This window comes from Callorhinchus milii, unplaced genomic scaffold (assembly GCF_018977255.1).
Source record: "Callorhinchus milii isolate IMCB2004 unplaced genomic scaffold, IMCB_Cmil_1.0 Scaffold9, whole genome shotgun sequence".
NCBI lineage: Eukaryota > Metazoa > Chordata > Chondrichthyes > Chimaeriformes > Callorhinchidae > Callorhinchus > Callorhinchus milii.
The window spans coordinates 1469967-1482401 of NW_024704750.1; positions in this window are offsets into that span (position 1 = coordinate 1469967).

Here is a 12435-nt window from a genome sequence, read left to right on the forward strand (position 1 = left end):
TTTTTTTTAAAATCTTTTCCTTTTTAAAGTTGCCGAAATACTTACTCGAATATGATCCGCAGGGGGACGTCTTTGGCAGACCACTGGGCAGATGGGGGTGTGTGTGTGGGTGGTGGTGGGTGGGGGGAGAGGGAGGTGGTCTTAGATTTCACAGCCACTTTATTTCCATATCTTATTTCAATTGGGAATTGGTGATGAATTAAAATGATTGCAATGCAAGCTTGGCCACGCAGTTCCACGACGTGCCCGACAGTGGCGCTGTCGAACTGGCAGCAGAGTTGGGTTCGATACCGACCAATTCTTCCCCATCCCAAGATTGACGATAATAATAATAATAATAACAATAACAATAATAACAATCCTTGCATTTGATACGGCGCCTTCTCACGTCGTCGAGACGTCTCGAACGCTTCGCAGAATACACCTGTGGAGTGGAGTGACTGTGTATTTTGTGGGCCCTTCTCTGAACAGAGCCCAACTCCTGAACAGAAGAAGGACGATGCTTCTGCAACGTAAATGAACTCCGCACATGGGGCGTGATGATTACAAGCCTTCCGTTCGAGTCAACACATTTTTTTTTCATTCCCTCTGTGGGACCATTCGTACATTAGGCATTAGCACTGAAATATTAGCATAGTGCTGCTACCTTATCAAATATTTATATGTTATTCAATGGCCATCTCTCTCTCTTGCTCTCTCTCTCTCTCTCGCGCGCGCTCTCTCTCTCTCACATATCCCTGGGGCAACAGGGGGTCGGAGTGAAGTGGCTGAAAGCACGGTCACCGATAGTGGAACGGAGGGGAAGGATGGACGTGCAGGGGCTCAGCCTCTTCGTGTCTTTTGCTCTTGTAGTTTATTGTTGCCAGCAGTTACTCTCTCTGCACTCTCACTCCAGTCGCTCAATGTAGAATCTAAAATGTGTCCAAAACACACCGGCAATTCTTTCCAAAGTCCACGGCTGTTTGTGGGGACGCTGCTGTGAGCAATTGGCTGCCGCGTTTCGCCCATAAACTATACAGTCAATTCACTTTATAGTATATCCTGTGAAGCGCTTTGAGACATCACAACGACATGATAAGACCCTATCAACATATGTCAAATGTGAGGATTATTATTATTATTTATTACAAAGTAACCCTGCTATTTATTTAAAGGGATTTCAGGGACGATAAATACCTGAGACTAAATTAATGGAGTCTCTTAACTTTTTCAGCGCTCAGATAAACTTTGTAGACCAACGCAAATAATAATGATTTCTTTTCATAAAAATATACATTCAAATAATATCAAACAAATAAAGAATAACAATGTGGTCACTTAATCCACGGCTGTTTGTGGGGACGCTGCTGTGCGCAATTGGCTGCCAGATTTCGCCCACAAAATATACAGTCAATTCACTTTACAGTGTATCCTGTGAAGCGCTTTGAGACGTCTCAAAGATGTGATAAGGCGCTGTATCAAATGCAAGAATTATTATTATTATTATTGTCATTATCATCATTATAAACAATTGTTTCTGTGGTGGGAGAGGCATCAGTCGGAGGATTAAAGATTATTAAAAAAAATCTCCCAGCAGAAATGGTCAATGCAATGGCTTTGCTGCATTAGTATCTAATCGAGTGTTTCAGAAATCCGTTGCCCCATCATTATTGCTATCTGGGCATTTGCTGCACACTCACAGATTGTGCCTTTCTGTCCCCTGGGGTTTACAGCTAATGGCCTTCGCGTACGCACTTGGACAGGTGTATGGGAGGGGATGGCGGGTGTGAAGAGGGCAGGATGTTGCTGACAGCACTCGGGGGCCACGGTAATTACTGTCACAAAGCTGGCCACGCACCTGATGTCTACCTGTGGGCACAGCTCCCAGCTCTGGGCATTGGAGGGATTGTGTGGTTTGTCCTTGAGTCAGTAGCTCACAGCTGTGCTCTTCAGCCTCATCCAATCCCCCCCTCCCCACCCTCCCTTCACCCCCCCCTCCATCACCACAATACTTATCTGGAACAGAAAAGGCTAGTCACTGGGCTAACAGTAACAGCGTACTCCAGTATTGCTCTCAATGAGCTTCACATCAATGGCAGATTTGTTCTCAAAGCTGGTGATATAACAACTTGCCTTTTTATAACATCTAAATGTCTCCGAGTGCACATAATCTGTTGTAAAGGACATTGCCTGTTTTACTGGTCATTCTGTCTTGTTAATGGCCATTCTAATGACAACATATAATAATAATAAGCCTTGCAGTTGGTACAGCGCCTTATCAAATCTGCGAGATGTCTCAAAGCGCTTCACAGGACATGCTGTAAGCTGAATTGATTGTATATTTTGTGGGCGAAACGCGACAGCCAATTGCGCACGGCAGTGTCCCCCCACACAGTGCGTTCCGTATTAGCAACGTGTCTTCTGATGGGTACAGTGTCTTGTAATAGCCAATGCGTCTTGTGACGAGCTTCGTGTCTCTGTGATGAAACCCGAGGGAACTCCGCTCTGGAGCCATCTCGTCTCCGCAGCTGTCACCCAAAACTCTAAATTATGAGGAGAGGTCTCAGTGTTGATGGTGTTTTCATTGGTGAGACGCAGATTGAGAAGCGAACATATTGAGTTCGCTGAAGAGTGTGGGCAACGTGGATGTAAACAGGTTACTTAACTTCCAACGTGTGATTGCAGGAACGGAAGGCACCAGCCGGAAATTTGGCAAACCCCCGGCTCCGTGGCTTGTTTCTTCCTCCTTAATGTTTGTTGTTAACTGTTCAACACAGAAACTGCAAAGTGCTGCTCCGAGCCAAGCACATGGCGGGCTGGTTAGATCCAGGTCCAACCACACCCTCCGGGGAAGAGACTAATGCAATGGAAGAACTTTCTGCCAGATGGACGGGCGTGAGGGCTGAGCTGGGTCTGTCTCAGTGCAGCACGGGTTAGCAAAGAAACACCCTCACTCTCTCCCGCCCCCCACCCCACCCCACGCCCGCTCTCCCTCACCCACACACCCCCTTGATTCCAAACACCAAGTTGGCACGGTCACCCTGAGTCTGAGAGTGTGATTCTGTTCCACTTGCTGAAAGTCACAGCTCTGTCGAGGCGCCCTGGGCTATTCTGCCCTTCTCTGCCGATTTGCCGGCTTGTGCCCTTACAACAGTCTGTGATCGCATTTCTACAGTCTCAGTGACATTGCAATAGAGCCTTGGCTGTTCGTGGGACCTGCTGTTCGCAAATTGGCTGCCGTGTTCGCCTACATATAAGAAGCCACTGTACTTGACAACAATTACCTGGGAAGCTCATTGATGTGTTTCTGCGTCACACAAAATACACAGTCACTATACTTCACAGTATATTCCTTGAAGCGCTTTGAGACGTCTCGAAGGCGTGATTGAGGCTCTATATCAAATGCAAGGAATTTTATTGTTCTTATTGTCACACACAAAGGCCAGGATTATGAATTATAATTATTGTTGTGCATGTTGCTTGGGCTCAGATTTACTCTCCTGATAGTTTCGTCACGTATTGCATTATAAAAACCCGAATTATTTTCAGGCAGGTCTGGAATAAAAGCAACATGTGACGGAAGCTCAAATACAACCTCGACTCGTAATAATAATTTATTAACAATAATAATTGTGTTTGATTATAGTGCCTTATCACTTTGTTGAGACGTCTCAAAGCACTCACAGAGTATACTGTAAAGTGGATTGACTGCGTATTTTAATCATTGTGTTTGATATAACGCCTTTCACATCGGGAGGACGTCTCAAAGCGCTTTACAGGATTCAATGGACAGTGGAAGGACTGTGTATTTGAGCAAGAACATCTGCAATCAGGGCTTATTCCAGAAGTTGAATCTTGTTAAGAAAGAAAAAGAAAGAAAAGAAAGTCCATTCTATCTTGCTCAGGAAGTGAGCATCTTTGTAAAAATGAATTGAATCTGCAATAAGAAACATCTTTGAATTACTCAGCTCAATGAAAACCGCAGAGCAAACTCAGGAGACCTCGGTCCCACCTCTCCTATCTTCTACTCTCCAGGCTTATCGCTTATTAGGATCAAGTCACAGCAAGTTCAGTGTCAGATCGCATCGTACAATACGGGAGCCACGCTCTGTGTAGAGAAGCCGGTGGAGGGAGAGCAGTGAATTACCAGTGCACTTTCTCAATCGAGCAGGTCTCGTGTCACTTGAGAGCTTTATGAACATCAACAGAATCTGAGACAATGAATCACACCGTTCAGCACTCCGCCAGTTATTTCTTCCTTGTTTTGCAGCGTATATTACAGCTCACAGTGTATCACATCTTTCTTTTCTGTCCCCCTCACTGGGAATGGGTCGCGAATTTTGGGTATGACTTAGATAGCACGGGGTAGGGGAAAGGTTAATAAAGCACGCGTATTCACTGACTTCCCGTCAGAAGGGCTGCAGGTTCGATCCTGACTGAGCTCAAAGTCCTGCTCCGCCACTGTCAAATTGCTCTGGGATGTTTCCCCTGAGTGAGGGACTCTGTATATCAATACAAGTTGTTGTTCAACTCAGAGTCTAGGCTGATACTCCAGTGAAATACTGGAGGGAGGGAGGGGGTGGGGGGGTAGAGGAGACGGGGAGATCAACAAGATCCCACGACACTATTGGAAAAGAGAAGGTAGTTTCTCCCGGTTTCCAGGCCAATAATCCCTCCACATCAAACCAGCCTTTTCACTCCGTGGCTGCGTGGGGGACATTATCGCTTTCCGGGGCTAATAAAAAAAATTGGTCACTTAATCCATTTTGTGGGACCGTTTTGTGGGACATCTCTGTGCACCGTTGGCTGCCGCGTTTCGCCCACAAAAAGCACCCAGTCGCTTCACTTCCCGGTATATGGCATGACGAGCTTTGAGACGATAAGGCGCTATATCAAACAGAGGGCTTATTGTTATGATTATCGTTATGAGTCTCGAGGGTTTCGAGCCAGGCAACCAGGGCCCTGCTTAGCACGAGACGGCTCAGTCCGTCCCTGAACCCAATCCGCGAGGACGTGATGGCAGCCTCACCGGAGAGTGCGTGGCTTCCCCTGCTGTGCCTTGCAGCCCAGCCACCGAGATTGTCATGCCGTTTCTTGGCTGGGTTTGCAGCGTGGAGGGAAGCTAATTGGATTTGTTGTCACCTCGGAAGCTGCCAGGAGCACATGTCTAGTTGGGTTACAGATGAAGACATCATCGATACAGGCTTGGGGGACGGTTTCAGCTGCTCCCAGGGCTGCTAATGGAGTGGTGTTGATTTACTGTTTGAACGAAAGCAGCACAAGCAAGCTGTTCACGGGTTCCCTTCCAAATAAAAGATAAAGGAGATAAAAAAGAAATAGGGATTAACGCAACGTGGCGATTTACCGCAGCACGGGGGCTGAGCGGGGTCACAGCTCGGACCTGCAGGCCCTTTGGCAAGAGAGAGAGAGAGAAAAAAAAGGTTTGTTGGGTTTGATATCGCTGCGCGGAGGATGTGGACTGAGAAAGTTTCTCCCTCTTTTTGACCAGGATCCAAAGCCCTGAGTGCAAATTTGGAGCGTCCGGACTGGAACGAACTGCGCTCTGATTATTTGTGAGAATTCCAGATTCGCTCCAGTTCAGAATCGGTTTCGGAATCTGTTGTTTTTAGAAGCAAATGGTAACCAGGTAACTGGTTAATTGTCCAACTAGGACCTGTGTACCCTCAGCTAGGACCTCTGTACCCACTGCTAGGACCTCTGTACCCACTGCTAGGACCTCTGTACCCACTGCTAGGACCTCTGTACCCACTGCTAGGACCTGTGTGTATCCCCAGCTTGGCTTTGGCTTTTGATTGCTGAGGTCATGTCTATATCTCCAAGAGATTCTTTGGGATTTTTGAGCTGGTGGGTCCTCCGCACAGCCCAGGGCTGGTGTGAATCTGACTGTGATTCCCTTTCAGGTTCAGCATGTACGCATCCATTTTTTTTATTGTTGTAATTTACATGTAATAGTAATCCTTGCATTAGATCTAGCGCCTATATCACATCTTCAAGACGTCTCAAAGCACTTCACAGAATATCCTGTAAAGTGAATTGACTGGATATTTTGTGGGAGAAACATGGCAGCCAATTGCGCCCATCAGCATCCCACAAACAGTTGTGGATTGAGTGACCAAATTATTATTATTATTATTATTTTTTTGAAAGAATTATTTCCCCCGGAAAAGCGATCCGTTGATCGACTAACAACTGTGTTCGTACTTACTGCTGGGTAAACAGAGGCGCGTGGAGTAAGGAAACTTGCCCAATGTTTCTCCCTGCCCGAGAATTGAACCCAGGTCCTCTCGCTTGCGAGACAAATGCTCTAACCTCTGAGCTACAGGACCCCACTCGCAGCACAGCATTGCAACTGTACTGCATTGGAGTGTCAGCCTGGACACTAGGAGCTCATTCCTGACATGGGGCTGGAACGCTCAACCATCTGCCGCGGAGCTGAGGGTGTACCAACTGAGGCAGGCCAGCAGGTCAAGGTAGTCCTGGACCCCAGTGAACAGGACACAGTTCTGTCCACTTGCCGTATTGAAATAAGACACACACACATCATCAGTCTCCATGATCAACATCAGATAGGAGCTTTCCAGGGGGATCCATTCCCTTTAGTTGTTTAGAAAGCCTTTAGCACAGTTTGTCAAACCCTTCTTCTCAATAAATTAGCAGTTTAAATTCCGACAGCCTAACCCTTAAACAGTTCAAATTTCACTTAACGCACTGATCGCAATTAATGTCTGCATCTCACATAATGTCAGGTTTGCAGCCCGTGGCTATAAGTTTCCCTAAGGCTTCAATAATAAGACTTTCTACTCTTCCACCGCCCCCCCCCCCCCCTTATCTATGTTAACAACATTAGTATCTGTATGCAGATGTGCACAAGGTGGCGTGTAATGCAATTAAATAGCTTCAAGTAACCAAGGAAAAGCTGCCCTTGAAACATCCAACGTTTTTTGGGTGGCTTCAAGTCTTTCTCATGAATATTAGATATTGATATCGCCACGCACAATTGGCGGCTGCCGCGTTTCGCCCACAAAATACGCAGTCACTACGCTTCACACAGTATATTGTGTGAAGCGCTTTGAGACGTCTCGAAGACAGGATGAGGCTCTATATCAAGTGCAAGGATTATGATTATTATGAATAAAATCGACTCACTTGTCTTTGCAGTTTCGGGGTGGAGGGGTGGGGTGGGCGGGAGAGCGAAGAGAGGAACGATGGCAACTTGTTCCAAGTTTAATGTCTTCCAATTCACTTTACAGTCTACTCTGTGAAGCACTGTGAGACATCTAGAAGACGTGAAAACCGCTACTCAAATTTATTATTATTATTATTATATTCCGGAATTTAATGCTATGAGAGAAAAGAAAATTTTGCTCCGATTCTGGACAAACTTTGAACAAAAAATTATTTTTACAATTGAGATTTCACTACTTTTTCTCAGGTGGGATAGGAACTTCAGTTGTGTTGAAGATGTAATAATAATGATGATACTTGAGTAAGATATAACGCCTTTCACATTGGGAGGCCCCCTCAAAGCACTTCACAGGACAGACTGTAAAGTGTAGTGACTGTGTGTTTTGTAGGGGAACATTGACACAGTAAGCCAGGGTAAGCACGGTGCGTCTCTTCGGGAAGAGGGAAAGAGTTCGTACTCCTTTCCTGCCGCAGGGAAACCTCCATGTGTGGGTGACATGCACATGTAGAACGCTCAATCTGTTTTGGACACGGGACAGTTTTCTGGATGTATCAGACACCCAGGCCGACCAAAAGGAAATGAATACAGTAATAATACGCTCATGGGGAGAAATTCTGGGGCGGTGGGGGTGGGGGTGGGATCTAGATTGACTCCACTTCGGTACCGTTCTAGAGGGTCCAGGAACTTGCAAATTTGGCCTTAACGTTGTGAAGTTGGTTTTAAGAAACTTCTTAAAGGAAAACTGCCTTAGAGAAAAGAATTGGCCAAATTCTGGACTGCTCTAAATTGCTACATATATAAAGTAAATCTAAGCCCGGGCGGACTTTCCTGCCCCCCCCCCCCACACACGTATACTAACTTATACGTATACTAAATTAATACATGGGTTCTCCCAGGCTGAAACGAGTGGAAGAGTCAGAGTTAAACAACGGAGAATGTCAGAGAAGGATAAAAGGAAATAAATAATAATAACAATCCTTGCCAATGTAAAAGTACCCCTAAAAATCTGGTGTTTTTATATTTCTAAACCCATCAGTAACTCCAATATGGATTCCCTCCGTCTACCTCACTAACTCATGCCCATCGGCCTCTCACTTCATAGCTGGTAGTTAAACCTATAGCTTTCTGATACTCCCTGGTAGACAGAATCCCTCCGCCACCGTCTCCGCCACCTCCCACCCTCTCCCCCACCTCCCACCCTCTCCCCCACCGTCTCCGCCACCTCCCACCCTCTCCCCCACCGTCTCCGCCACTTCACACCCTCTCCCCCACCGTCTCCGCCACCTCCCACCCTCTCCCCCACCGTCTCCGCCACCTCCCACCCTCTCCCCCACCGTCTCCGCCACCTCCCACCCTCTCCCCCACCTCCCACCCTCTCCCCCAAAAGGCTGCGGGTTATGGCTGGATCCATTCACATTTCAAGACTGAGGTGGGTAGATGTCTGTGAGGTCAGGGTATCAAAGGATATGGGGCAAAGGTGGGTAATTGGACTTGAGGTACAGATCAGCTATGATTTTATAGAATGGCACTACAGGCTCGAGGGGCTGAATGGTCTCACTCCTGTTCCTATGTTTCTCAACCACCACCCCCTGGCCTGGCTCCTTCCCTCCAAGCCGTTGAAGGTTGATGTATCTGCACGATTGTTGGCCAGGACCCGGGGAGAAACTCCCTTTCTCGTTTCCAGCCGTGTCGCTCGCGGGTTCTTTAACGTCCACCCGAAGAACAAGCGCAGACGGGACCATTGTTTTAGTGTCGCTTCCCCCCCCACCCGACTCCCGCCCCACGAGGACAGCACCAACTCGCCGATCATTGGTAAAAGCGCTTTGATTACCCGACGTCCTCTCTCCCCTAACGTGACAGGAGCCGTGCGCGAGCTCACATTCGCTGTGGGGTTTGAGGCGAGCCGCGTATCCACAGCGCACCGGGTCGCTTTCGAGAGGAAATTTCCCGCCTGAGACATTTTACCAGAGGGTTTGGCTGCATGTCATTTGCGATCGGGAACCTGATCCAGTAACACACACGCTTATAAATGTGTCCCTCACCGCTTGCTCTCCTTTAAACCCCTGTTGGTATGCGTCCGGAACAAGCTGTCATGGCACCACATCGCCTGGACTTCCCTCCCATCATTACCGCAGCTGTAGCAGAATTTATCTCCGCGCAACGTGGCAGATCAGATTGACCCCCTGATAGCGTTTCATTAGGAAGACTTTCTCCCAGGGGTTTGCAGCCCTGGTGATAGGCAATAATTACCTGGCCCAGCTTCAGTCCCTCACCAGCTGGCCTGGGAGTTGCTCTACTAACGCCAGCCTCCCTCCACTGTCTGCCATTTCCACTTAACTGGACAGCTCAATCAACAGTGGATTCAAGCAAGCGCTGCAGTTCGAGGGGATTAATCTCTACCTGAATTACAGGCAGCGCTGTTTTTTTCGTGTCTGTGTGTGTGTCCCCGTACCATGGCAGCCGCTGCCCACAGACATAGCCCCCGGTACACTCCAGCTAGAGAACCTCACATGACCTTTTAGGCACTATTCTGTATGTGCGCGTATGTGAGTGTGTGTGAGTATGCGCGTGTGTACGAGTGTGCGTATACAAGGAGCAGGTTTTCCCAGTCGTGAACGCACGCACTCCCTGTATGTACACACACACACACACGCGCAAAGTAGTTTGAGGCTCTGCCACGCTACCCTGCGTGAGGGGCGCTATAATAATCCTCGCGTTTGATACAGCGCCTTATCACGTGTTGAGACGTCTCAAAGCGCTTCACGGGATACACTGTAAAGCCTAGCGACTGTGTATTTTGTGGGTGAAATATCAATGCAAGTTGTTGCCGTCGTCGTCTCTGCTGCAGACCTGCTTTAAGCCAGTGTGGTTGGTGTGGATTCATTACACAGAACAAACCTGACTGACAGACCGACCCGGTGACTGATGGCTTTATCTCTAATCGTGGAGTTTTGCTGCTGTTTGAAAAAAGCAGCTTCTGGATAAAACAGAGGGATGTTCAGATGTGTTTCTTTTTCTCAAGTTCTTGCTCTTGTCCCCACAAGTCTTCCCGACACGAAACATTAAAGCGTTTTCCAGCTGTTTTTGCACCTCGTTAGAAAGCACCTCCCACCCCACCCCGCCCTGCGCACACACACACACACACACAGGGCACAATTTAGTCCCATCTGCCTTGAAGTCAACAGATCATTCTTTGATGAAAGAAAGGACTTGTGTTTTTATATTGCTTTAGCACTTTGGAAAAAAAACCCCCACAGAAAGCACTTCGCAGTCCTGGTTGTTATTGTCAAGTGTAGTGACTGTTTTATTTGCAAGGCAAATGCTGCAGGCCACTTTGCTCACAGCAAGCTCCCACCAACAACAACAACTTGCATTTATATCATGCCCCTCCAACAATCACTTTATCTGCACAATTGTCAGTCAGGACACGGGAGAAACTCCTTTCTCTTTCTGAGCAGTGTCGCAGGAGCGTTAGTATGAAGGACAGACACAGTAGACCTGCTTTGCCCAATTGCCTTCACTGCAGATCAGACTACAGCCAGGACACCAAACTGGGACACATCACTTATTCTACTCAGCAAATAGCAAAGACCAAGTTTGAGTTGGATAACCGGTCTCTTGCAGGTTACTTGTCTATTTTGTTCAGGAGCTTTGCCATTACTTACACGACTGATCACGGGTTCTCGGGCAAGTGCAAAGGCTCGGCCCACGATGGAGATTGGGTTCTCTGTACATTATGTCTGTTATTGTGCTGTAACAGAGCAAAGGCAGCTCACACCGAGAGGATGAAAGACATTGCTATCTGGAGCAGAGCTTCAAGACGGAAAGCATTCAATGTGACTTCTATAAGAGAGTGTCATTAAACAGTATCCCCTTTCAGCACATCAACAGCATCAAATAGGATCTAACATGCAGGTTGTGCTAATAGCCCATGGGCACCTGTAATGATTTTAAATGAGTTACAGGTGACCCACAATAAACCTTTTCATTGGTTAATTATATCACTAAGTTCACCTGTTAAGGGATATGGTTAGCCTAACCTGTATTTTAAACCCCCTTCCCCCAACCTCCCGAAATAGCAAAGTACCTGAATCAAGACAGTGTTTACTGATATAAAGGTCCATGTAAATGTGTTGTTGACATTTTAATCTAATGATAAATAATAATCCTTACATTTGATTTGATTTTAGCGCTTTTCACGTCAGGACGATCTCTCAAACTGCTTCACAGGGATTTACAAAAACAACAAAAGTATATTTGTGTAGCAACATCAATAACTTGCATTTATATCAAAGCAAGGATTATTATTATTATAGAGCCTTTTTATGCAGGAAAAGCACCAATGAATCAAATGAATTACAATTATTCTGAGCGCTTCAATAACTACAGTGCACGGTATATTTAATAATAATACTCTAAGTGCTAAGTGGTCGGAGGTGCCGTCCTTCAGATGACACACGTTAATAATAACCCTCGCATTATTTTATCCTTGCATTTGACAAAGCGCCTTTTCACATTGAGACGTCTCAAAGCGCTTCACAGAATATACTGTAAAGTGAATTGACTGTATAGTTTGTGGGCGAAACGCGGCAGCGGATTGCACACAGCAGCGTCCCCACAAACAGCCGTGGATTGAAGTGACCAAATATTATTATTTTTTNGAAGGATTTATTACCCCTAGAAAAGCGATCCAGCAATCGACTAACAACTGTGTTCCTACTTACTGCTGGGTAAACAGAGGCGTGTGTGAGTGTGAGTGGAGTAAGGAAACTCGCCTAAGGTTTCTTACTTCATGAGCCTCTGTTTTCGTCAGACTTTGAATCAAAAACACAGTTCCACCTCCTTTTCTGTGCCACTTTCCAATTAAACGCAATAAAAACCCGGTCGTGAATTGGATGGTAAATCACAGAATAACAGATTTAGCCTCAGGTAGTAGATGTAAGAAGGTTGGAGTCACACGAGGGTATTTTTATCCCTACCTTCTTAGAGCGGTCATTCAATGCAAAATGATTGTGAGGTTCCAGCAGCAATTTAATTGTCTATTTTTTTAAAAAGAAAATCTGAGTATTTTGCACGTCATTGTTTAAGCGAAACCTTTTTTCTTTTTTTAAAAAAAAGTCCTTAAAAATAAATACCTGTCTTTATAGCTGCACAATAAAAAAAAGATACAGTCATTATGATTGTCAGAGATGCAGTGAGACTTGATAGCCGGGCTGGGGGGAGAGAGAGAGAGAGAGAGAGCGATTTCA